Below are 26,603 nucleotides of genomic sequence, written 5' to 3' on the forward strand. Positions count from 1 at the left end.
AGAGCTTTTATTTTGTTTTTTGCAACAGATACAGAACTGAATCTGTGAGCTGAAGGTTTAAAGCTCGTGCTGTAAAGCAGGCTGGGAAAATCATGTTCCTGGTGTAAAACTGAAGTAGATCAACTTAATCAACTCAGCCTGGCTTGTTGCTCTCTGTACAAATCCTCCTACACCAGGTTGTCATTTCTTACCCAAATTTCTGAGTGTGTTTGGTCCATGGCTCTCCTCTTTCCCCTTTGCTCTGCCAAATTCCTAAATTAAGCTGTGTTGGGTTTTTGATGTAATATAAGGAACATTTGCATAAGTGCAGTTATGGTAATTTTGTGGTGAGTTTTAATGTGTTGGCTTCATTTCAGCCCTTCAGATCCTTAAATCACTTTTGATTTGCTGTTGCTTAAACATTGCTTTTTTCCCCCTTTTGAAAACAGAGGCATTGAGGATGAGCCGAGGCAAATTTCTTGTAAATCTGCTTTGTTCCTGGAGTCAGGCCTTTGCTCCTTCCCAGAGCTGGGGAGGTGTCTGTAATAATTTATTATCCAAATAGGAAGTTTTAGTGCTGAATTAAGTGAGGGGAAAAAACCCAGAGGGGAGTGCTGGTCCATACCCAAACCAAATTTTTTTTCCCAAAATAAAGAAGCTTTTTACAGTGGGAGTGGGCAGGCCCTGGCACAGGGTGCCCAGAGCAGCTGGGGCTGCCCCTGGATCCCTGGCAGTGCCCAAGGCCAGGCTGGACAGGGCTTGGAGTCACCTGGGATAGTGGAAAGTGTCCCTGCCATGGCAGGGTTTGGGTTTAGGGTCCCTTGCCATCCTGGGATTCTGGGATAAATCTCACTCAGAGCAGCCAGCTGGAGTCCCCTTCCCTTCCCTTCCCTTCCCTTCCCTTCCCTTCCCTTCCCTTCCCTTCCCTTCCCTTCCCTTCCCTTCCCTTCCCTTCCCTTCCCTTCCCTTCCCTTCCCTTCCCTTCCCTTCCCTTCCCTTCCCTTCCCTTCCCTTCCCTTCCCTTCCCTTCCCTTCCCTTCCCTTCCCTTCCCTTCCCTTCCCTTCCCTTCCCTTCCCTTCCCTTCCCTTCCCTTCCCTTCCCTTCCCTTCCCTTCCCTTCCCTTCCCTTCCCTTCCCTTCCCTTCCCTTCCCTTCCCTTCCCTTCCCTTCCCTTCCCTTCCCTTCCCTTCCCTTCCCTTCCCTTCCCTTCCCTTCCCTTCCCTTCCCTTCCCACTGTAGGACAGGACAGGGAATCATTGGGCTCTTTCAGGTTGATTTCCTCACCACAAAAATCCTGTGAGGTGGGGAAAGGACAGAGGATAATGCTCTGAATCCATGAAATCCCTCAGCCTTAAAACCCCAACCTGCATTTCCCCATTGTTCCCATCCTCCCTCTAAATTCCCAGTTCTGTACTGGGAGCCCTGGAGCTGCTCCTTGTGCTGCTGATCCCAGGAATACACAGCTGCTTTCAGGAAGCCACCACACATTTTCCTCTGGAATTCTGCCCACCTCTCTGCTGTTCCAAAGGTTTTCCTTCTCCAGCATTTCCCTTGGTTAAGGGCCCCAGTGACTGACAGCAAACAGAAAACAACAAAAAAAGCTCCATCATGATCATATTTACTGGTGACCTACTTAAAATGCTGTTTCCTCCTGCTTTGGTGTGTGCTGCAGTGCTGCTGGCTCGAGTCTCTGGGGAATTGCTGCTGGAATGATAATGAATGCACAACGTGGCCCCTCGCTTCTTTAACTGGAGTCTCTCAAAGACATGGTTTATTTTTTATTGCATCATTTAGACTTCCTTTTTCTCCCCCCCTTGTGATGTATTATTCCCATTTTTGGTTTCCCTGCTTCGTGCTCTGACTGCAGGCAGTGCTATTGTTTGAAGTGATGTCATTAAATCATGGGATGCCTTCGTCTTTTGATAATTTTTCTGTTTGTTTTTCAGGCAAATTAGGCTTTTTTCTCTCTCCTGGAGAGTCTGAGCTGTGCTGTCAAAGACTGGTGTTGAGTGTATATATTTTTTTTTTCTGGTGAAAGTACTCTAGCAGAGGTGATTATTTATTTAAGAAATGTTTTACACCTACTCTGGAACATTTTTTAGGGTTGTTGTAAATGGGTTTGCAGTGCAGGATGGGAAGTCATCAACATTTTGCATATTCATAGAATCATGGAATGGTTAGGGAGGGAAGGGAATTTAAAGTCCACCCATTCCCACCCTGCCATGGCAGGGACACCTCCCACTGTCCCAGGCTGCTCCAGCCCCAATGTCCAGCCTGGCCTTGGGCACTGCCAGGGATCCAGGGGCAGCCCCAGCTGCTCTGGGCACCCTGTGCCAGGGCCTGCCCACCCTGCCAGGGAACAATTCCTGCCCAATATCCCATCCAGCCCTGCCCTCTGGCACTGGGAGCCATTCCCTGCCTCCTGTCCCTCCATCCCTTGTCCCCAGTCCCTCTGCAGCTCTCCTGGAGCCCCTTTGGGCCCTGCAAGGGGCTCTGAGCTCTCCCTGGAGCTTCTCCTCTCCAGGTGAGCACCCCCAGCTCTCCCAGCCTGGCTCCAGAGCAGAGGGGCTCCAGCCCTGGGAGCACATTTGTGGTCTCATCTGGACTCGCTCCAATGTTTTAATTGCACCTCTCAAGTCTTCCCTCCTGGTTTTCCTCTCTACCAGTTCATTTAGAGGAAGGTTTGGATGTTCCTGCTCACTGCCCAGTGCCCTGCACTGCTGTGGTTGGGAAGGAGGGAGCTGTGTTTACTGTAATTTGTGAATTTAGGATTGTGTCCATGGAATGGTGAATTAATCCTACCTTTGCAAAGAATATCATGCCCCATCCCTGGAAATGTCCAAGGCCAGGCTGGATGGGGCTTGGAGCAGCCTGGGACAGTGGGAGGTGTCCCTGCCATGGCAGGGGTGGCACTGGATGGGCTTTAAGGTCCCTCCCAACCCAAACCATTCCATGGTTCTGTAATTCCATGAATATCAGGATCCACTGAATCCATGGATAAGTGGACCTGAAATGTTCTTTTCTGGTGACTCCAGAATCCTTCTGGGTTCATTCCCAGTCACATGGAGCAGGCTGTGTTTCCATGCTAGCCTAAATTCCCTGACCTCAAACCCAAACAGAATTCCTAAGCATGTGGATAAAAATGCATAAAATAAACTCTACCTTGTGTCTTCTGCATTTCCTGGCACCCAAGAACTGTGTTATCAGAGCAAAGCCCTGGGTTTAGGTGTAAATAACAAAGTCAGGCTCTTGAAGTTCACAGGATCACAGATTGAGGTTGGAAAAGCTCTCCAAGATGTGAATCCAGCTGTTCCCCCAGCACTGCCCCATGTCCCCAAGTGCCACATCCACAGGGCTTTAGAACCCCTCCATGGATGGGGACTCCATCCAGCCCTGCCCTGTTCAGATAATTCTCCAGATAATTCAGATAATTCCTGATTTCTTAGCAAACACTCTTGCACTGGGAGTTATTTTCACAGGCTGGCCAGGGAATTGCAGGTGCTGAGGGAACATTTGCCACCCTCTCCCAGCCAGCTCTGGGTTACTGCCCTGTGCTCCTTCCCCAGGGTAGGACTTTGTCCTGTGTTGTCCCCACAAAGGTGACAGTAATCATGGAAGAGGCAGGACAGGAGGGAATCAGCTCCACTGTAAAACCACTCAGGATCTGTGGATATTAATTCAGTCTCTGGCTCCAGGGCAGGAGCTCCAGATGAGGCTGTAAGTAATGTTCAGTTCTCCTCAAAGTGGTGAGGAGCTGGTCAGGAGCACAAACATGGGAACAGCTCAGTGCTGCTTTGGGAGGAGGAGCTCACCCCTGGTGTCCCCTCCAGATGGGGTAACCCCCAGGTGATGGCTGAGCTTTGGAGCCTTTGGAGTGGGTGTTGCTGCCTCCCTAGGGAAATTGGGATGTGTGTGCTGTCCTCAGGCATGACAGTCCTCACCCCTCAGCCCTCACAAACCACAGAAATAAATTGGGATTGACTGGAAGGGCTGCCAGAGAAGTTCTTGCCACAAAATGTGGCTCACTGGGAGGAAATTGGGATTACAGAGAGGAATACTGTCTGTCCAGGTCTGTGTCCATGAGTTCATCTGGGAACAGTAAACAGAATATTTGGAAGGACACAGAGCAATCAGGGGAAGGAAACCACGACAGAATCTTTGTCACAATCATTGGATTTTAATGCTGCCATCTCCACACATCCCAGCTGTCCATGAGCTCCAGTGGCTGATTCTGCCTTACAGAGCACCCAGAGCCTGTTCCTCAGTTTCAGACATTCATCAGGGCTTGTGTCTTATCTCCTCATCTGCTTTAATTTCAGTTCATCCACCAGAGCCCGTGGTATAAATTAATATTCCCAGGCCACAGGGTGCATTGCATAAAGCATTTTTACATCCAAATGGAGCCATACATCCTGTAACAGAGCTGTGATTCATGGGCTGTTACATGGTAAAGCTGAGGTGAAGCCAGCTGACTAATTTATACCGAATAATTAGATTCTGAATTAAATGCACAAAAGATGATTATTTTTTTCCCTTCGTGCTTTTCCTTGTGTGAACTCAGATGAGCTGATACTGGAGAAGGTTTTCATTTTGCATCATCCCAGCCTTGTATCTACTGGCAGCCTGAAGGGCAGTTATGGAAGATTTATGGGGATGGCTCCATTCCTGTGCCACTCTCCTGGGAATGTTCATGGCCAGGATCCCTTCCAGGAGTCCCAGTCTGCAGCCAGGCCTTGGGGACCCTTCCTTCACCCAGGACTGTTTGTGTTTGCAGGGGTGGAGCCCTCTCACAGTGGTGTTTCCTTGATGAACAGGCAGAGAGCAGCCAATAACCCCAATAAAATAACCCCATGTGTGCTGATCATGGATCAGGGAATGCTTTGGGTGGGAGGGGACCTTAGAACCCATCCAGTTCCTGTCCCATGGGCAGGGACACCTTCCACTGTCCCAGGCTGCTCCAAACCCTGTCCAACTTGGCCTGGGACACTTCCAGGGATCCAGGGGCAGCCACAGCTTCTCTGGTCAGCCTTTCCTTAGGCTCCCTCAGTCCCCTCTAGCCCTGATCCCCTGGCACAGAAGCCATTCCTTTGCTCCTGTCCTCACGGAGATGCTGATGGGAGCAGATTTGCAGAAGCTGAGCTGTGGATCCTGCAGGATCTGAGCTGTCACATGCAGGAGCTCAGTACCCCTGACCAACAAACCAATATGATTTCACAGAAGCCATTTATTGTTTACAGTACACTCTCATTTATCCATTCTGAAACTGCTGTTCACACAATCAGGCATCTTCTCATTGGTGCCCCTGTCCCGTGCACGCGCTCTGCACGCCCCCCTCGGGGCACAGCCCTGCTCACAGTCCAGGTGTTCCACCACCCTCTGCTATCTGCCTCTCGTGCTCCTTGTTTTGTGGTTTTCTTGTTTTTCAGCCTCTTCTTTCTTATTTTTAGAACAGCTTCTGTCTCAATTCCAGAGGGTCTGATAATAAACTCAAAATACGGTTTGGCTGGAGCACATCATGGCCCAAGCTGTTCAGATGCATTACCAGAGTCACCTCCTCCATACCATGGGGACAGGTCCCCCCAGGCTGCTGGTGGCCACCTCTGCTTGTGTCCATCTCCTGCCTGGGGGTTCCAGCCAGCCCCAGCCCCACAGAGCTGCTGGGAGCTGAGCCTGGCCCAGGGATGGTTCCCAGTCCTGCTGCATCCCCAGGGAAGCTGGAGGGGCTGAGCTCTCCCTGCCCAGGGATCCTTCTCCTTCACATCACACAGCAACAGAAGGGATTTCCATGGGGTCCTCAGCACCCAGGGTCAGCAGGGGGGAACTGGACCCCGGTGCCATCTCCAATTGCAATCTCCAAACCCCCAGCCCAGTCTCCCCCTGCTATTTTTAGCTTGGTTTCCCAGGGAAACAGGGCTTTATGTGGCTGCTGTATCTTGAGATTTGACAGTGAGGGAGAGAGGTAGTAAAGATCATTCTCTGGGAGACTTGTTTTGTGAAAATGGCTCATTTTGATTAAAGAGACAAGCCCTGAAACCTTCAGCCATCCAGGGCGTTTCAGCACCCCCAGCCCTTGGGCAGTCACTGCCTTGCTGCTTCCTCCAAGAATTATCCCAGCATGGAAAAGGAGAGGGGGCTGAGGGACAGGGCAGGAGTGTTGGGAGTGATTTTTTGGGTTTATTTCTTTTTTGGGAAGGCACAGTGTAGTCCTTTCTCCCTCTACTCAAGAACATCTTGTGGGATGCTCTTCATGGAAGCATAAAAAATGCTTCTGTGGAGCCTTCAGCCATGTGCAGGATCCAGCAGCATCTGCTGAATGGATCCTTTGCCTTTTTTTAACATGGAACAGAGGAAAGCAAAGCTCTTTCCATGCCTGAACCTAGTGACCCCTGGGCTGCTGCAAACTTTTCAGCTACACACACACACTTTGGTTCACATCCAAATCCAGGTGGTGACATTTCCTTCCCAGGAACTTTTGAAGAGTGTAAAATGGATGATTAAAACACTTAGTCATGAATTTGTCACCTCAAAGACCAGCACATGTTGTGTTTTGCCTTGCTCAGCATCAGCTGGAGAGTGAGGCAGGACAGAATCCTCTTTTCCAGAGCCAGGGAACATAAGGTGCATCCCCACAGCAGGCATGATGTGTGTGAAGTGAGGGTTTCAGTGGGCTGAACCAGGGGAGCTGATCTTTAGATCCCTTGTGGTGTGTCAGGAATCTGCCAAGGGCTGTAGGTGGGACCTGCAGGGGCCTCGTGCCCCTCTGCAGTGACAGCTGGGACAAGGGGTGTCCCCAGGGTCTCTGAAATGCCACCACGGCTCTGTGTTCAGGACCTTCGTTCCACCATCCACCTTCAAACCAGAGCAGGAGGTGTCTCCAGCAGCTGAACAGGTCCCACTTTGGGGCAGGTGGGATAGGGGTGCCAGTTCCCAGAGCCTTCATCCCTGCCTGGATTTGCCTGAGTTGTACATTTGCAGTTTGAGGGATGTGTTTGCCCAGCTGCATGTCAGGGCTGGGTTTGGCTCAGGCTGGAATTAATTTGTTTTATAATAAGGAATTACATGAAGACTTGAATGTTAATAGTCCTCTTGTGCCTCACTGACAGCTCCACCGGTGCTGTATCCTCCAAACTGGCCAGGAGAGTCCTGAACGACAAGAGAAAGGAACAGGATGAGGATGAGCTTGGAACAGGGCAGAAAACACAGCTTGGGAGAGAGTGAGCTGTAGAGGAGCTGAGGCTGGTGCAGCCCTCACACCTGAGTGACTCAAGGAGCTCCCAGTGCCTGGTGTAGCTCCCACCCCCTGCAGCAGGAGGTGTTGGGATGTGTCATCTCTCAGTGACAGTGACGAGGATCTCCCACTGCTGGGAGGGACCTGAGGCAGCTGAGGAGCTGCAGGGGGAGGGATCAGTGCTGGTGACTCCTCTCTGCTGGGGGCTTCAGCCTGAGGGCTCTCATCACAGAACCATAAAATCATCAGGGTTGAAAAAGCCCTTTGAGATTGAGTCCAGCCATTCCCCCAGCACTGCCAAGGCCACCACTGACCCGTGTCCCCAAGTGCCACATCCCTACAGCTTTTAAACCCCTCCAGGGTTTTTAAACCCCTCACTCCACCCCTGCCCTGAGCAGCTGTGCTAGGGCTGGGCAACCCTTTCCATGAACAAATATTCCCTAAATCCACCCTGAGCTTCCCCTGGCCCAGCCCGAGGCCGTTCCCTCTCCCCTGTCCCTGTTCCCTGGGAGCAGAGCCCGACCCTGTCAGGGAGTTGTGCAGAGCCAGAAGGTCCCTCCTGAGCCTCCTCTTCTCCAGAAGAAGCAGCAATCCTGCACTCCCAGCCTGAGCAGCCCCAGCAGCCAAACAGGCTCATCTGGTGCCAGCTTAGGGAGCCATGGGGCACACAAGAGGAGGAGGAGTGGTGCCAGTGGGTACCAGGTGTGACAGACCTTGGTGACACACTGAGGTGAGCAAGGCTGGCTCATCGCTGTTATTCCTGTCTAGGCTGTGGCCACATTATTTACTTTGAATAAATTGGAAGGGCTTTGTATTCATGAAATCTGAGGCTCCTGCTGTGATTGATGACTTTGAGGTTACACCCCAAACTGGTCCAACTCCCTTAGGTGGCACTGCCAGGCCTGAACTGCCTCATCCTCCCATGGGCAGATCTCCTCCTTGGAATGACCGTGGTGCTCCTGATCCAACCCTCACCAGGGGAGCAGCACTGGCCGTGCTCAGCTGAGCTAGAGAGACTTTGAACTGACAGGACGAGGGGGAATGGCTTCCCACTGCCAGAGGACAGGAATGAATGGGATATTTGAGAGGAATTCCCCCCTGTCAGGCCCTGGCACAGGTGCCCAGAACAGCTGGGGCTGCCCCTGGGTCCCTGGAAGTGTCCAAGGCCAGGTCAGATGGGGCTTGGAACCCCCTGGGATAGTGAGAGGTGTCCCTGCCATGGCAGGGGCTGGAACAGGATGGGCTGTAAGGTCCCTTCCCATCCAAACCATTCCATGATCTTGCCTGCAGGATTAGAGGCATGTTCATATTTATGTGGAGAGAAACAGCAAAATGAATGCCTGAACACAAAGGGGTCAGTGCTGCTGGCCCAGTGTCCATGAAGTCCCTGGGATTCTGGATTCCTCATGTGGGGTCATGCAGGCCTCATGTCAGCTGTGATCACACATCTCCTGTAGCTCGTAGCAATGTTGTGTTGTGGTTGGAGCTGGAGCTAAAAATAGAGTGGGAAAGGGCAGGATGGCCACCACTGACCTAGTTCTGGGGTTTGGTGTGCTTGGCTTCCTAAAAGTCAAAGAGATAAAAGCTGTCTGCCTGTCAGCTCAGCTTCCAAGGGATGCTCTGTTTGTAGGAGATTGTTCCCTGGTCAGGAAACTTCTCTGGTTAAAGAATTCAACCACATTTAGCTCAATGTAAACCTGGCTGCAGGCAGGAAGGAATTCCCTGAGAGATTTAGTGGCCTCCTGTCCCAGCCCCTGTTCTGCTTTGTTGTCACTGCTGGGGTGGTTCCTGAGCCTCTGTGGGACAGGCAGAATGTGCAGGGAACACTTGGGAATGTGCAGGACCCCACAGACCCCTGTGACCCCGGGATGGGCACTTGGCAATTGGGGGCTGCTCACACCGGGAGCCTTGGAAGCTTGGAAATCAATTAACTTCCAACTGCAAAGCTTATTAACCCAGAGAAAAACATCTTCAGTCCTGCATCAGAGGTGGATTTCAGTAAGGAGAGGAGGGATTCAGATGCAAGTCTGGAGAAGGCACAGGGCAAGTTGGGGTTAGATTTGTTTTGCTCTCCAGCAGAGCATCCCTCGCTCCCAGCAGCAGGGGATGGATGAAACCACCTTGCCTGAGGATTGGGTCCTTTTCTTCTAAAAACCAACCTTGGCATAGCAACTGATTCCTCCTCCCTGCTGCCCTCCCACTGGAGCTTCCCAGGGAAGAGTTGGTGCATTTGCATTCCGTGGTCAGTGCAGAGAAATTCACGTGTGACAGGAGCCAGGCAGAGCCACAGGCTGGGTTTGATCTGCCTTTCCCCAGAGAGGGGTTTATTCAGGTATCCTGGCACTGCATTTTGCATTTGTTTTATTTATTAATGTTCTCCCTGTCTGTGAGATTTGGGGGTGGAGTGGGGACAGCAGAGGGAACCAGGCTGAAATGCACCTCTGTTTTCAGAAGACAGAATTATATTTCTGCCTTCAGTCCCAAATATCAACCATCAGCAGAGGAAGTTTGGGGTGGCAGAGGTTAAGTGCATCAGCTTTGTGGTTTTTACCAAGAGCTTATTATTTTTAACCATTAATTTTCCAGGGGAAGGTTCTTGACTTTCCTCTGCACTTCACAAAGGTCACCTCCTGTCCCAGGCTGTGAATCCTTTTCAGAGTCCTGTTCCCAGCTGGAGCCTTCACCAGCCTTGTAGCTGCCCTTGACTTTTGGAGCAGCCTCAGGGTGAATTCCCAGGGGTTAAACTGAATTCCTGCCCATTAGGCCTCGGGTTACTGCAGCTTTCTCTGTGCTTTGAAGATCCTGTCACTCACAGCTTATCTCCTTTTCTCAGAGCAGAGATCTGACAGGGACTGGGCCTCCAGGCTGGGACTCCAGTGATTTAGTAGGTGTAAAAGTCAGGGGAGATGGAGGCTTGAAGCTGTGGGGTGGAGGGGTCCTGCTGTGAAGGGAACATCCACCTCTCCTGAGATCCATCTCTCACCCATCTCTTCGTGCCCTTTATCTCTGAGGACAAGTGTTGAACCCCACATCTCACTCCCCCTCTCCAAAAAGCTCTGCCAGTGTAGCTGTGTCTGGATAAAAGTCTTTTCTCAGCATGGCTTTGGTCCCTTTGTGCCTCTTCCCAGCCCTTGCTGAGAGCTCTCCCTGGGAAAGTTTGTCTTTAGTCTGAGCCTTCCTGAACTGGTGCCTCCATGGGTTTTGCTGATTCCAGGTTTATTTAACTTGGAGTTCTTTGTGTCTGGACGGGTGAGTTGGGTGGGTTTCAGTGTGAGGGCAGTGAGTGAAGGATCTGCCTGGGGCTCTGGGGGGTGACAGCCTCGCCCCAGCTCCTTTGAGGTGTGTCCTGCTTCACCCAGGCTCTGCTGCCAGAGCCCTCATGGGCTGGGTTCCCTTGTTTCACCTCAAGCCCTGTCATCCTCCTTGTTTTGTTTCCAGCAGACTCAGACTGCTTTTTCAAGGTACTTGCCCAGCTGGAATATCCCTAAATATGCATCGAGTCTCAAGTCACGTCTCTGCAATCCCTGCAAGCGAAGCACAAGGGATGTTTAAGCAGGGCCTGTATAAATTTTTAAACAGAGGTAACAAGCCAAGGAAGAGGTGGCAGATGATGAAATGACGGTGAGCAAAGAAGCAAATGAGATGCCTCGTGTGTGAGTGCCCTTTCTCCAGGTTGAGGCACCCCCAGTGCTGATGAGGCCGGTTGTTTTCTGTGCCAGCCCCTGCTGGCTGTGGGCACCGCTGGTGCTGCAGTGAGGGACGGGCTCTGCTCACCCCTGGCCCTGGGCAGGTGATTGTGCAGAGCAGCTCTGCTGCTTTAGCCAAGTCATGAATTTCAAACAGGGAAATAAAAGAGTTTTTCTGCAGAGTGGTTGAAAGGAAAATGGCTTTATCCAGCCACACCTTCCTGCATTTCCTCTTCCCACTGGCATCCCAGGCTGGCCATTGATCCTGTGCAGGGAGCCAGGGGCTCTCATCCTGCAGCTCCAGGGCAGGTCGTGCCCATCTGGAAGTGTCCGAGGCCAGGCTGGACAGGGCTTGGAGCAGCGTGGTCTAGTGGAAAGTGTCCCTGCCCATGGCATGGAGTGGGAATGGATGATCTTTAAGGTGCCTTTCAACTCAAACCAGTCTGGGGTTCCATTATTAAATGATCTTGGACTTGAAGATCAATTTCTGATCCCGTTTCTTTTCCCAGAATGCAGGAAAGTTTTACCAGCGCCGTGGGTTCCTGTTGGTGTGTGTTACACAGTTCAGATCACACAAGGACAGTGTGACAGGGAGGAGGTTTCTGCACAATTCCAGTGCCTGGCTGAGGTACAGAGAGCAGTGGGGCCAGTTCTGCAATGATTCAGAAATCACTTTTGGACTGTGGTTGTTGATCTCACAGGATGTTGAAATGGTTTGAGTGGGAAGGGGACCTTAAGGATCACTCAATTCCACCCCCTGCTGTGGGCAGTGACACCTTCCACCATCCCAGATTTCTCCAAGCCCTGTCCAGCCTGGCCTTGGACACTTCCAGGGATCCAGGGGCAGCCACAGCTTCTCTGGACACCCTATGCCAGGGCCTGCCTGCCCTCAAAGGGAACAGTTCCTTCCCAATATCCATCTAGCCCTCCCCTCTAGGCAGCAGGAATCCGTTCCCCCTTGTCCTGTCCCTTTAGGCCCTTGTGAAATGCTCCTCTCCAGCCTTTTTGCAGGTGAGGATACAGAATACCAATAAATCTGATTATCAAATTCACGAGCTCATTTCCAAGGAAAGAGGAGGGGATGCAGAGGAGAGTTCCTGGAATGCAGGGATGGTGTGAGGTTCCCATGTCAGCAGCCTCTTGGACAGACTGACATGGGATCAGCACTCCTGAAATTTCCTTCCATGTAGGCTGAGAAATTCCAACATCATCAACTCATCCCCCTCCAGCTCAGCCAGGACTCAGCCCTTTTGGCATCCTTTCGAGGAGTTATGTGTTACTGCATCTCCTGCTTGAGTTCAAAGGAATTGGGTTAACGAGCAGAAAGTCAGCCATCAAATTACACTGAGCTTGCTTGCTTCCTCCTGGATTTCCCAGTGCAGCCTCTTTGATCCCTGGGATGCAGGCAATTAAATACAGCAGCATTAAACACAAAGCACCTCACATGCTGCGCTTAGTCCCTTGCTTTTGTGTAACGTGGTCTTCAGATGAGGCTGAAACAGGATGAGAGTGAGGAGGTAGGGGAGGGAGGAGAGCACAAATTAGTGGAAAACCTTTTGTCTTGGGAAGTAGAACAGATCTGGAGACAGGCTGCAATATCCTGAAATCCTCAGGTCCTTCAGCAGGCTGGGGAAAGGCAATAGCCCAGTCTGGAGGAGGAGCAGCAGTTCGGGAAAGGACAGATCCATCAGGAGTGACTTTTAACTGAGGCTGGGGATTCCACAGTGCTGAGGGACATCCAGAGCTGGGCTCACCCGAGGTGCTGAGGAGAGGATCAGGGGAGCAGCATCAGGCTGGAAAAGGAGCTGCTGTTGCACTGTGTGGCTGCTGGCACAGGCTTTGGAGCAGGAAGGGATGCTCCCTCCATCTGTTACTGGAATAACAATCACAGCAGTACAGACCTAACCCAGGAATCAATCCTGGGCTTTCCAGGGGTTTAAATATTCATTTGAAGAGGTTCCTCCCCCAGGAGCTGGGAGGGAGGAACAGATCCCTCTGGAAGCTCAGGCCAGCAGCAGCATCCTCCAGCAAACAGCCCTGCAGCACTGCTGTGCAGCCAGGGAGTGCCAGAATTCAGTGTGCAGAGAGAGTCAGGCTGAGGCCAGGCTGTGCCAGCCCCTGCTCTGGGCTGGGGAAGGGCTGGCACCACCCCAGAGAGCAGCACAGTCACCCCAGGCCCTGTCACATCTTAAAATTCTCTCCTGAACAGCAACCTCTGATGAATCCTGGGGTTTGTTTTCATTTCACTTGCTGACAGCAGCCACATCCTGCTGGGTTTGCTCAGTGTATCAGCTGAGCTTGAGAGAGCAGGAACTGGAGGTCAAGGCCTGCCTGATGGTGAGAATTAGGAATGAGGCCATCCTAACCCTAACTCTGGATTTAATGATTCCTTTCAGCATCATTAAAAATGCTCAGGGAGCTCGTGGATTTGGGCACATCCTGTAAGTGCATGTGTTGGTGAAATATATTTTTGCGAAGAAAGGCTGTTCTGTTCTGCCATGACTCAGGCCTGGGGATTGGGAGCACAAATAGGAAGGATCCAGCCAGGAGAGGACGTTTCTGTGGTGAGGAGGGTGGCAGAGGGGGCGTGCTGCAGCTCCACAGCCTCACACAGCAAAGGAAAACATTTTTAGCTCATGCAAATGTTTCACTTCCTCCTCATATGGTGACTTCACAGAGCCCAGCACCGGAGATGGTTCTGTCAGCAGTTCCTCACATCCACTCACCGAGATGCCAGCGTGCCCTGGAGCTCTGGGAATCATCCTGGCAGGCCCTGGTGTGCTTGGTGTGCCTGTAACCTGTAGCCTGGCATGGGGCTGGCTTCATCAGTGTCAGAGTAGAGATGGACAAGACACCTTTTATTTGTGCATTATTGTTCACAGCTTATATTTATGTGGTTTCTAAAAGCATCATGTTTAATTTTAATTGGACAGTAACTTTTTGCTGCCCAGTTCATTGCTCGGTAGCTGTTCCTGTACATGCTTGCTAAGGGTTTTCTTTTTTGAAGATGTTTACATTCTTTTCTCATGGGTACAAGTCTCTTTTCACACAGGTGCAAATTGGTTCCCTAAGAACAGCAGATTTGCAGGCTCATTCTCAGGAGTACAGGCTGATCATCAAGTCCCAGTCACTTGTGTCTGTGAGGCCTTGAGCTGTCACACCTCGGTGTGTGAGGGCTGGGGATCAGCCCCTGCAGATGGGCTTTTGTATTTTGTATTTTGTATTTTGTATTGAATTGTCTCTCGCAGCCTTGACTCAGCTCAGAGATGGGAGCTGGGCTGGGCAGAGGATGGAGCTGCTGCAGCCTGGCTCAGGCTCTGCCTGTCCTGCCTGTCCTGTCTGTCCCTGTCTGTCCCTGTCTATCCCTGTCTGTCCGTCTGTCCGTCTGTCCCTGCCTATCCCTGTCTGTCCTTCCTGTGTCTGTCCCTGCCTATCCCTGTCTGTCCCTGTCTGTCCTTCCTGTCCTGTCTGTCCCTGTCTGTCCCTGTCTGTTCCTGCCTGTCCCTGCCTATCCCTGTCTGTCCTGTCTGTCCCTGTCTGTCCCTGTCTGTCCCTGTCTGTCCCTGCCTATCCCTGCCTATCCCTGTCTGTCCCTGCCTGTCCCTGTCTCTCCTGTCTGTCCCTGTCTGTCCCTGTCTGTCCCTGTCTGTCCCTGTCTGTCCCTGCCTATCCCTGCCTATCCCTGTCTGTCCCTGTCTGTCCTGTCTGTCCCTGTCTGTCCTTCCTGTCCTGCCTGTCCTGTCTGTCCCTGCCTGTCCCTGTCTGTCCTTCCTGTCCTGTCTGTCCCTGTCTGTCCCTGTCTGTCCCTGTCTGTCCCTGCCTGTCCCTGCCTATCCCTGTCTGTCCCTGTCTGTCCCTGTCTGTCCCTGTCTGTCCTTCCTGTCCTGCCTGTCCTGTCTGTTCTGTCTGTTCTGTCTGTCCCTGCCTATCCCTGTCTGTCCTGCCTGTCCTGTCTGTCCCTGTCTGTTCTGTCTGTCCCTGCCTATCCCTGTCTGTCCCTGTCTGTCCCTGTCTGTCCCTGTCTGTCCTTCCTGTCCTGCCTGTCCTGTCTGTCCCTGTCTGTCCCTGCCTGTCCTGTCTGTCCCTGCCTGTCCTGTCTGTCCCTGTCTGTCCCTGTCTGTCCCTGTCTGTCCTGCCTGTCCCTGTCTGTCCCTGCCTGTCCTGCCTGTCCCTGCCTGTTCTGCCTGTCCCTGCCTGTGCTGCCTGTCCTGCCTGTCCCTGTCTGTCCCTGCCTGTCCTGTCTGTCCCTGTCTGTCCCTGTCTGTCCCTGCCTGTCCCTGTCTGTCCTGTCTGTCCCTGCCTGTCCTGCCTGTCCCTGCCTGTCCCTGCCTGTCCCTGTCTATCCCTGCCTGTCCCTGCCTGTCCCTGTCTGTCCCTGCGTGTCCTGTCTGTCCTGCCTGTCCCTGCCTGGCTCTGGCCCTGTTCAGTCCTGCCCAGCTCAGTCTCCTCTCCAGCATAACCATTCCAGCATTTCTCCTTTCCCCTGCCCCCAGGGATGTGTTAGAATGGCCACAAGCATCCCAGCAGAGTGCAGGGGAGCCCAGGTTCATTGAGGTGACTGAATTAAGGGTCTCTTAAGTGTTAACACAAATCCAAGTTGTGTTTGTTTGCTTTTTTTCAAAAACCGCTTAGTATTGCGGAATATTTGAACGAGCTTTCCTAACTTTACAGTCACAGGTCAGGCCATGCCAGTTAAAACTCAGAATGTTTTTCTCCAGGTAGCCCAGAGGGTCAGATGGCTGCTGGTGGCCTTGGGGGTGATCCTGTCACTTGGGCCAAGGGTGATGCCCTGCAGGGATCTCCTGTGACAGCCAGAGCAGCTTTTGTTTCAGCCTTTCTAGGAAACAGCTGGAGCAGAGCCAGGGAGGGCAGGGCAGGGAGGGACAGCGGGAGCTGGGGGTACAGATGTGCTTCTCCTGTGGCAAAGAGGAGGGAAAACAAATCCTTTGTGCTGCACATGGTGGCAGCGGTGCCTGGGAGGGCTGATGGGGATTTTGGGGTCCCCAGAGCAGGGACAATCACCACGGCAACAACAGCAGCATCCCAGCAGTCGCTGTCACACCTCCTCAGTGATCGAGTTCATCTCCAAATCCTGAACAATAACAATGATAACGATAACATGGAGATGCTTGATGGGCTGGGGCATCACTGCAGCCCCTTGTTCCATGGGGAACCATCCCTATGGGAATCTCATGGAATTCCTAGAGCTGGGATGGGATGTGTCAGTGCCCTCCTGCATCCCCGTGGGCTCCAAGGCAGGGTGAGGTCCCTCATTTTTAGCTCCATGTGCTCAGGACAGTGTGTAGAGAGAAGCCCTGAGCGTGCAGATTCCTCAGTGCTCTGCAAACTCCCCTCAGCAGAAACGGGGGAACAGCACCAAAAATCCCATTTCTGACAAGTCCCAACAATCTGGGGGGGTTTTCTTGGTGTGTGATTTAACAATAAAAGTAATTTTGCTTCTCAGCCCCCTGCCAAGCTTCAGCCACAGCTCAGACTGTGCAGCACCATGGTGGGACAGGTATGGAGGGATCTTCCATGCTGAAAAGCTGATTATTGGTACAGAAAATTTTCCATATTGAAAAAAGAAGCCTCTCTTACCATGGGGGTAAAGCATCCTTTCCAATTATTGTATTTTCCTCCCTTATCTCCTGTATTTCCTCTCCCTTACTGGCCAGAGCTACAGCAGGGGAAGCAAACCCATCTCTGCATCTATAAAGGCTGAATATTTTTATAGACAACTAAATATTTTAACACATGGAGACAATAACACTCTCCTGTTAAAAATAAGCAAGCTCCTCCGCCTTAGTTATGTGGCAGTTACCAAAAAATAACATCTACTGGAGCACTCAGCTGCAATTTAAAAGTAAAATTAAAATTTCGTGGTGTTTGTCTGGTTTGACAAGATTTATTGCAATCTCTCATTATGCGGCAGGTTCAAGGGAACCTCTCCAGAGGACACAGAACAATTTAGAAAATGAAAGCCTGAAACAGTTTATTATTAGAAGGTGGGTTGGAGTTTGTAGGGCTCCTACACGGAGTTATTTCATCTGGTACATTGGAGATATTTTTGCTGAAGCCATTAAACCCTTGGCACACAAACCTGTTATTAAAACTGATTTAGGCTAAGACAGGATAAATACTTTGAACTCTATTTAATTGACTTATTTCACTTCAGAATTCAGTCTCAGGCCCAAGACTAAAGAGAATTTAATTCACAAATTTCCCCTTCCTGCCTGTTCGTAGGTGCCAGCTCCAGGTCCCCAGTGTCCCCTGCTATGGCCCAGACCTCGCAGCAGGTTGCAGTGGAAGAATATTTCTCTTTTTCACTTGGATTCTGACCTTCAGGGTGGAAATATTTTCCTCCCTGTGTTGCTGCTGCTTCATCGCATTCGTGTGATGGCCTTGCTTGGGACACAAAGTGTTCCCTGCCCTCCCCCAGGTCTCAGCTCTGCCAAAGGTCTCAGAACTCAGGAGTTCAGGGGGAGCTTTGTGTCCATGTTTGTGTTCAGCAAACATGGACCAGGAGGAAATTGCTGCTCAGATAAACAGAGACCAGGCTGCCCAGAGAATGGTCCCAGCTCCAGTGAGCTCCAAGAGCATTTGGACAGGGATTGTTGGGGTGTCTGTGCAGGGCCTGCATGATCCTCATGGGTCCCTTCCAGCTCAGGATGTTCTATGGTTCTATGTGATTAAAATCTGGTTTTATATAGTTCATATTACGTTTTTATTGTCCTGGTTTTCCTCCTGCTCATGCCCCCAGCTCTCTCTGCATGATTTTCATGTCTGATGACAGCTCCACCTCTGTCTCTCAGCCCTGGCCAAACACTGCTTTTTCCTGGGTGTTTTTCTGCGTCCCTGCAATTACCTCGGCGTGTTTGCTTGGACCTGAGGTCTGACATGAAAGCAGGCAGTATTTGCTGGAGGGGAAGGGATGCACTTGGGATGCATCATAATTCCTGCCTGGAACTCTTGGAGCTGCAGGTCTGGGCACATCCTATGGGGAGACACGGGACAGGCTGGGCTGTGTGGGCTGGGCTGCCTCACACATGGCCACAGCGCTCCTTGGGCCAGGGGATGGCTCCTGGTGGAAGGTCCCTTCCCAGCAGTGTCCTGTGTTCCCTAAAGGTGAACCAAGTTCTCTTTTTTGTGGTTCTTCTCCTTTTTGGGCAGTGCTTGTTCCCCCCATCACTGTGATCTCTCTGCAGTTGTGCCCTGCTTTGCTTTTGTTTTCTCCCAGGAAGGATTTTGGTGGGACTGCTCCTGTGTGCTCCAGCTTTGGAGCATCCCTCCTGGCACAGCCCTGGGGTTTGTCCTTGTCCCTGGCACAGCCCTGGGGTTTGTCCTTGTCCCTGGCACAGCTCTGGGGTTTGTCCTTGTCCCTGGCACAGCAGCACTGCTGGGATGAGCCATGGAGCCTCACCCTGTGTGTGAGGAACACCAGGAGCCACCATCGTATTCCAGAGCAAAATGATCCTTTGAGAAACCCCCAAAATGAAGGGTTTGAGACACCAGCAGCCAAAATCTGCTCGGGTTCTTGCCAGTGGAGTAAGGCTTAAAAAAATACAATAAATTATTTTATCTTGGATATTTCATTTTGTGCTTGGCAATGACTCACATTACAACATGAATGTGTAAAAATGATTGAATGTAGCAGAATCAGAGAACAGTTTGTGTTGGAAAGGACCTTAAAGTTCATCCAGGGACATCTTCCACTATCCCAGGGTGCTCCAAGGCCCATCCAGCCTGGCCTTGAACACTTGCAGTGTCCATTTGTTGATGCAAACAGGAGCTCAGCTGGTCAAAACAGGATCCTGAGCTTCCCAAAGTGTGCTCACACTCCCACCTTCCCCAGATCTTCCATGGGGGAGTTGGGGACGTGCAGTGCTCAGAGCTGGGATTGCTTGTGCAGCTCAGAAAAGGCTGGCATTTGTTTCATAACCTCCATTCTGAATTTCTGCTGGAAACAAACCCAGGCTACACAACAATCCCAGTCTGGATTGGCAGGGTTGGCTTTGCCACCTGGCTGGGATCAAGGCTGGAGGTTTCCTCCTCCAAAGTCCCACGTGGATGGTCTGGGGTATCCTCAGGGTGACCCCACAGGGAACTGCTGCTGGAACAACCTCAGCTCTTGGCATTGGAAGTGGTTGTTTGAGCTGAAGCAAAACGTGGCAGAGAGGTTCTCTACAGTTAATATGATAAATATTAATTATCAGCATCAAACAAAAAGATGGGATAATAGATTCCCACTTTACAATCCCCCAGCATTAGGAGAGACATGTCCTGGAAGTGGCTTCTTCTCCCCAATCTCTTCATAAATTCCAGTTTCTCAGGTAACTAAGTGGTATCTTTGGGATGATGGAAATTAAAATACAGATACATAAAATACATAAAATACACAAAATCCTCTCAGACTGGGCTGAGAGCCTGGTGAGCTGTCCCTGGTGGTGCAATCAGTGCAGAGTTTGTGGTACAGAAACTTCCCAGTAAATTAGGAGTGGAAAGGATAAAAAGTCCCAGTTGATGGGGGCTTTTTGTTCCTGTCCTGCAGCTCTTTTCAAACAAATGATAATAGTCTGATATCAGACTGCTGGTGTTCCCACGAGGAGTTATTGCTTCAGCATCCCAGCCCTGGAAATAGATGGGGATGCCTGGGAAACATCTGGGCTTGGAGGAGTGTTTGCTGTACATTGGAAAACCCCTGCAGACACCTTTGCCTCCAGAATTCCAACTGGGCTCCTTCAGGACTGAGCTTTCACAGTTCTGCTTTTCAGCCAAAATCTTTTCTCTGGAGTTTCCAACTTCTTTTTTATCAACTTTCTTCTACATAAAATTCAGGAGCAAGTGTGGAGGTGGCACCACAGGCAACAGGAGGAAACAGCTGAGATCCTCTCCCAGGATCTCCCAGGGGTCTCCCAGGCCAGAGAAGCTGCTGGAAGCATTTACAGGTGATATCCATAGGGAAAATCTGCTTCCAGGTGGCATTAGGACCCAGTGGGAGGTGGTAGGTGGTGCTGAGGTCCTTTCCCTGGTGCCAGTTGTCCCCTGGCAGGTTTGGGCACTCGTGTCCCTCAGCTCAGGGTGGTTCATATCCCACGTGTGGAGGTGATTCAGGGAGTGCAGGAGCCCAGACCCTGGACTGGGAAACAAAAGCTTCCCATGGTTCAAGCAAAGCCCTTCCTTGGCCTCTGTGAACATCCTCTGCTAAAGCTTCAGCTCCTGACTCATTCTCAGGCTGATTTCATCGGAAATTCTAAACCTGCCTGAGTCAGGGCTTGTGAGGGGGAACCTCTGGGGGCTGTCTGGAGGCAACCCTGAATTGCTCTCCAGGATCACAGGGGGATGTTAAGTAGAACATCTCCTTGAAGCGTATGCTCTTTGCAAGGATAAAACCAGAGAGGTGCTGCCAACAGAGCTGGAAGAGCTTAAACACATTATCCAGAGAGATCCCATCAGAGAAAGATAATTCTGGGAAGATGTGTGATTAGGGAAGCCCTTGATAATTCTCAAAGAGGAAAATGGTGGCAGGTCAGAGATCTGTGCTCGCTCAAACCAGCAATTCCCCTTCACAGCATTGTGCCCCTGCAACTTCAGGATGCAAAAAAGGATCTCCTGACAACACAACCAAAGAAATCCTGTGTATTTATGGCAGTGGGGGATTTCAGAGTATTTGATCCCAGTAACATTTCCTAAAGGATGGAGCTGACTGCTGCTCTCCAGAGAGGGACGTAGAAAAGGATGTGATGAAAATGCTTTCACAGCAGAGCTACAAAAGTGATTTAAAATGCAGGAAACCAAACCATGTTAGCACTTGGTCAGATCAGTCTGTCAGTTTATCCTCTCAGAGCTGGGTTGATTGTGAACACACAGAAACGTTCTCCCAGTTTGTCCAGTATTTGTCACCATTTCTTCAGGGCCATGGCAGAAGCTTTGACACCAAATCAAGACATTTTTGTTCATTTCCCAATCTTCCAACTTCAAACCATCCCATATCCCGTATGTCCCATGTGTGTGTGCTGCTGGTGTTGAGCTGGGGAAGGGCCAGGGAATGCCAGGGAATGCCAGGGAATGCCAAGGAGTGCCAGGGAATGCCAAGGAATGCCAGGGAATGCCAGGCAGCCCCAGGGGTGAGAATCACGATGCTGAACCTTGGGACCAAACTCCAGTAGAATCTTTTTAGTTCCTTCAGGTAAGATCTGCCTGGAGTGCTGAGGGATGGTGACAAAGGAAGGGTCTTAGAAGTTTCCAGAGGGTGCCAGGCTCTGGAACAGGGAGCAAGGGGCACCCCCTGGGCACCTTTTGCTGCCTCACCAAAACCCCCCTGGTTTGTGTTTGAGATGGAGCTGTGGGGAAGAGCCATTCCTGCAGGAGAGGCAGGATGGGGGGAGCAGAAGTTGATGGAGCTTCAGAGCTTTGGAGAACAGGGATAAAATTGTTCTTTTTTACTTCCCTGCTGCCATCTGAGTGAATTGCTCCTGCCCAGCACCCATCAGGACAGCAGAGGGGGAGGACGTGGAGTGGAGCTCACCCAGGTGTCCCCCTGTCCCTCTTCCCCTCCCTCCCACCACACTCCCAGTGTTTTGCTGCCCACTGCTCCATCTCTTGCTGGCCAACAGCCACGTTCACTCTTTTATTTTAAAAACCCCTCTTTGTGAGCGTTTGCTGCGCTCGCCTGGGGCGGGCAGGAGCACAGATGGACCTGAGCAGCATCAGGGCTTGGCTCCGTGCCTGTTTTCATTTTCACTCCATGGAGGAGCTCCTCGAGCTAAGCTGTTAAACCACAGCCAGTGCTGCTTTATTGCTGCCCAAAATAGGTTTTGGCCACGGCTGTGGTTTGGTGCTCGTGTCCAGCAGCTCCGGTCAAAGGCGGCAGAGCCACACGTGAGCCTGTCCCTGTCACCTGTGAGGTGTCACCTGAGCCTTTCCTCACCTGGACAAGATTCATTTGGCTCCTGAGCAGCACCAAGGAGTTTTCCAGCAGGAAAGGAGTGGAGCAGTTAAATGTTCCTGCCCCATGGGGTGCATCCCTGGGAGCCTTGGCTGCACCATCCCCTCCCAGTTCCCCCAGCAGGGTTTGGGTGAAGCCATCCCAGACCCACATGCCAAGAACCCCTTAATTCCATTGGGTTTGTGGCAGAGCAGATGGGTAGAAATTGTACAAAGAAATAAAAGCTCTTCTCCCTCCTTTTCTGTAGCCAGGGGATCAATCCCCGTTGCTACAGCAACTGATTATTGACATTTATTAACAAAAAGCCCACTTATGATTTGAAAGTGCTTATTCACAAAATCTGTTTGCACTTAAGATTATATAAGGAGGCACAGTCTGCACTGCCTGACATTATCCAAACCCAACAACTCATTAAATTCAACCAGAGCTTGGGCAGAGCTGGCAGAGCCCTTTCCACTCCCAACCTGCCAAGCCCTGCTGGGGCTGATGCCCCCAGTTTTCAGCTCTAAATATCCACTTATTAATTTAATTTCTCCTGTCTACTGGCACAAGGGCAGAGGGGCTGGAGTAGATTGTTTGGAAGATGATTTTTCTGGACTCTTGATTCACCAAAGGCATTTTGTCCCAGGTTATGAGCATTAAACTTTCACAGAATCACAGAGGGTGGGAGAAACCACCAAGATCATTGAGTCCAACCATTGGTTTGGTCTCTGCTTTAGAGGATATTCCCCTTATTTTGAGCATTTTCTGGTTTTCCAAAGTAAAAGCAGAAATGTTAAAAGAATGAGTTGAGGTGGGATTTCAACTGTATTGGTTCTAGGCTGAGTTCAGTTTGTAAATATAGTTCCAAAACACTAAATATAACTGCCAACACTTGTTAATTGTTCTTTTTAATTCTTTGTGAGCTGCCAGTGATTTTACTAAATCAAGTTGTTGATTTAGTAATCAAAGTAATGACAGTGCTTCAAAATTCTTTTAATTTGAAGTGAGTTTGGATGCTGCAGAGTTAAGGAATCATGCTGGAAGCTTATTGCCAGTGGGGCTTTCTACAGACTTATCATTTTCAAACCATTTTGAGTTTGTTTTAGTGAAATGGTAGAAAAAAGCCAGTAAATCTCTATGGCAAAATGGAAATGTTATTTTGCACTTTGAGAACAATGGAAATGGGAAGTATTGACTAGGCCTAGGTTTAATTTAGGTTTTAATTATCATTTTTGTGTAAGTAGTCTTTAAATCCTTCCTACAAAGCAATCAACACTCCAGAGGTAAAATTCCACCCCTAGGAATTGAGGAGGAGGCAGCTCAAAATAGCACAGCACCCTCTTCTCCCTTTTCTCTGTGTCCTTGTGCAACCAAGCAGCAGACAGCTCATCCCTGGGTTTTCCTCTCCTTTGTATCCCGCAGATGAGGAGATAAAGGTGAGGAGGAGAGGCAGGAGCAGCCCCAGGTCAGAGTTCCACAGGCAGGAGGTGCCACAATCCTCTTGCAGCAGCACCATCCCATCTCTGCAGCGCTCCTGGAGCCAGAGGCTCTACCCTGGGGTTTGGAACCTGGGCTGTCCCCTTTGCCAGGCACCACAGCCACTCCCTGCCCCTGCTCTTCCTGCTGCTCTTGCTTCAGGAGGAGCTCAGGGCATCAGGAATGAGCACAGGCACATCCCTGGCTCAGCAGCAAACCCATCAACCATTTCCATTTTCCCAGTCTCTGCTTTTCCCTGTGTCCCAGGGCTGGGATGTGGGAGGTGCTGCCCTGTGAGGCTGACCATGCTCTGTCCCAGCTGCAGTGGGGTGTTCCTGGAGCTTCTCTCTCCTTCCTGTTTCCAGCATTAGTGGAGCTGTTGATGTCTCATGGTCCTGTGCCTGGAAGCCTCTAGGGAAATCTTCAATTCCTCTGGATTAGGATCAACATCTCCTTGTCCTTAAAGGCTCTGTGGCACCTCAGAGGCAACAACTTCCCTTCAGGAGCTGCTTTCAGAGGCAAAAGTGGAATTTTGGGAAAATCCTTTTCAAAGCTGTCATTCTGTTCATGGCCAAACCATCCCATCATTTGCCTTCTGGCTTTCCTTCATCAAATAAACCTGAGGAGAAAATGCAGGTGGAGGCAGATACAGTCAGAGGCAGCAGGAGTTTTACCTGCTCACATCTGGAGTGTGGTGATGAGTGAGAGCAGTGATCACATCCATAGTGATGGGGCAAGGGAATGGCTTCAAACTGAAAGACAGCAGGGCTGGATGGGATATTGGGCAGGAATTGTTCCCTGGCAGGGTGGGCAGGCCCTGGCACAGGGTGCCCAGAGCAGCTGGGGCTGCCCCTGGATCCCTGGCAGTGCCCAAGGCCAGGCTGGACATTGGGGCTGGAGCAGCCTGGGACAGTGGGAGGTGTCCCTGCCATGGCTGGGGTGGGAATGGATGGGATTTAAGGTCCCTTCCAACCCAAACCATTCCATGATCTTACAGTGCTGCTCCTGTACAGAAACAGCCAGCCAGTGACATTTTGGGAAGGTGGGAGCCAGCTGCCTGCAGAGGCTGCAGCCTGCGAGTCCACGGCAGGGCTGGCTTTGGGTTGTGGTTTCCTGGGTGAAAGAGGACACAGAGGTGCTGCTCTGCAGCTTCTCCAGGCAAAGCTCTGCAGCGTGGGAGGCTCCAGTTCTCCTCTCAGCCTCAGCTTGGTCAGCAGGAAACACTGGGGATTTTCCAGCAGCCCAGGAGAGAGCGATGGGGATGGGTCTGGCTGGAACAGGAGAGCACAGGAACCTTTCAGGCCAAGAGGAGCCCACTGCACCCTCCTGCACTCCCCAGGTGCTGTTAAATGTCGGTGGGAGCTCCATGGAGAACCCAGTGACAGCTCAGGGGGCCTCCTGCCCCAGGCTGGGAATTTGAGACAGGCACCAGGATAATTCCACAGGGAAATCCTGCCTGCTTCAGGAGCTTCCCATTCCCAAACAGCAACTGGCTGCTTTGAAATCGATAGTGCATGGAAAGAGGGGCTTTGCATAAATTGAGTTTTCTCATCCTGCCTTCTGGGCAACAGTTGGATTGGGAGCTGGGGGCTCTCAGACCTGTCTCTGGGGCACAGAGGCTCTGAGTTAACCAGTAAGGTACCAGTGAGTTTTCTGGAAATTACCAGTAAGGTGACTTTTCTTTCCTCTGCTCATTTACTTCAGTGCCTTACACCTCCCATGCCAGCAGCTGCTGCAATGCCTGGGGATTGCAGATGGGAACGGGAGCCTCTCCTGCTGCCCAGCCCCATCCCAGGCAGGATGCCTTGGAAATTCAATATACAGCTCAAATGGCTTTCCTGACCCTGGTGTTAACAGCTGCTCCCACTGCTGGGGCTCGGGCTCCTGCTCCAGAGTGGAAATCCCAGGACACGATGGCTCCATGTGGGGCTGTTAATCAGCTCCTGGTCCCACTTGTTCCTTTCTCTCAAGTGGGATAACTCTGAATTTATCTCTGGAGCAGATCTGGAGTGCTCAGGGGGAAATGGGATAATTAGCCAGCAATTACCCAAGGGGCAGAGCAAAACCACGGAATCCCTTAGCTTGGAAAAGTCCTTTAAAGTCATCCAGTGCAACCATGAAATCCTCAGGGAGAGCCTCTTGTTCCCCTCACTTCACACCTCTACCTTCAAATGCTTCATCCCAATAATGGGAAGAGTTTGGATGTGTGCCTCATCCTCTTGGCACAAGAGCATTGAGTACCTGGTAGAGCTGGATGGATTTGGAGTCACAGGATGGATTTGGTGTCACGGGATGTGTTGTTTATGGGGTGAGTTAATGTAGCACCTGCTGGGGTGAGACAGAAGTACCTGCAGACAGTGAAGTGAAAAAATCAGATTTCAGTGACTGACTCAGGCTGGGGAGCTTTTCCCTGTGTGCATAGGAAAGGTTAAAATCAGAATTTGCTAATAATATATTATATTTTATATATATTTATATATATTATGTATATATATAATATATAATTTAAATGTTATATTAAAAAAACCACAAATAACAACAACAAAAAAACCAGACAACAGCTTTTAAAGTTGTAGATATACTTGCAGGCTGCTGGGATCTCAACATTCCCAGGTCCTGCTCCTGCATCCCCAGGTCTTCCCCAAGGACTGAGCTCCCCTCTCACCCCTGCAGCAGCACACGTGGGTCACACTCCAGAGGTGATGGAGGATGTGAAACATCACAGAATTATTTCTGTTGGGAAAGACCCCCCAGATCTTGGGAAGTCCTTGCAAAGGTTTCAGCACAGAACTGCAGATTAATTATCCTTAATTATGCTGCCTGTTTCCGGCAGCAGCTCAGCTCTTGTGGAAGGGACAGAAAGAGCCAAGAGTGACCTCAGTGTCTGCCCATGGAGCTCAGAATTACCTGTCAGCAGCTGCTTTCTCCTGGTCACCAGAGTTTCTGCATAATTCCACATAATTCCAGCCAGTAATTCCAGGCAGTAATTCCAGCTGTTCCCCTCTCATGCTGCAGGAATTCTGCAATAATTACAGGCAGCAATTTAAAGGTAGCTGCTTCTTCCCTGAGTGGAGTCATGGGAAGATGCATCCACCCAGAGAGAGTCAGGTGAGTGTCATCACCTTTGGGAAAAGCTGCTCCAAAAAGATGCAGTGACAGGACACAGGGAATGGCTTCCAAGTGCCAGAGGGCAGGGACAGGTCAGGGATATTGGGAAGAAAATCTTCCATGTGAGGGTGGTGAGGCCCTGGCAGAGGCTCCCCAGAGCACCTCTGAGTGCTCCTGGATCGCTGGAATTGTCCAAGGC

The 26,603-nt window shown here is 50.9% G+C and overlaps 1 protein-coding gene and 1 long non-coding RNA gene across 3 annotated transcripts in view; one reads left to right on the top strand and one right to left on the bottom strand.

The window, feature by feature from the left end:
* Positions 1-26,603, top strand: part of MYO1D (myosin ID) — a 158,419-nt gene that overhangs the window by 109,861 nt on the left and 21,955 nt on the right. The window lies entirely within an intron of this gene.
* LOC131589125 (uncharacterized) lies at positions 23,176-26,354 on the bottom strand. Its single transcript, XR_009279690.1, has 3 exons — positions 26,204-26,354; positions 25,538-25,644; positions 23,176-23,915 (listed from the first exon to the last, which is right to left on the bottom strand). It is a non-coding gene; the product is annotated as an uncharacterized LOC131589125 (long non-coding RNA).

This window comes from Poecile atricapillus, chromosome 27 (genome assembly GCF_030490865.1).
Source record: "Poecile atricapillus isolate bPoeAtr1 chromosome 27, bPoeAtr1.hap1, whole genome shotgun sequence".
NCBI lineage: Eukaryota > Metazoa > Chordata > Aves > Passeriformes > Paridae > Poecile > Poecile atricapillus.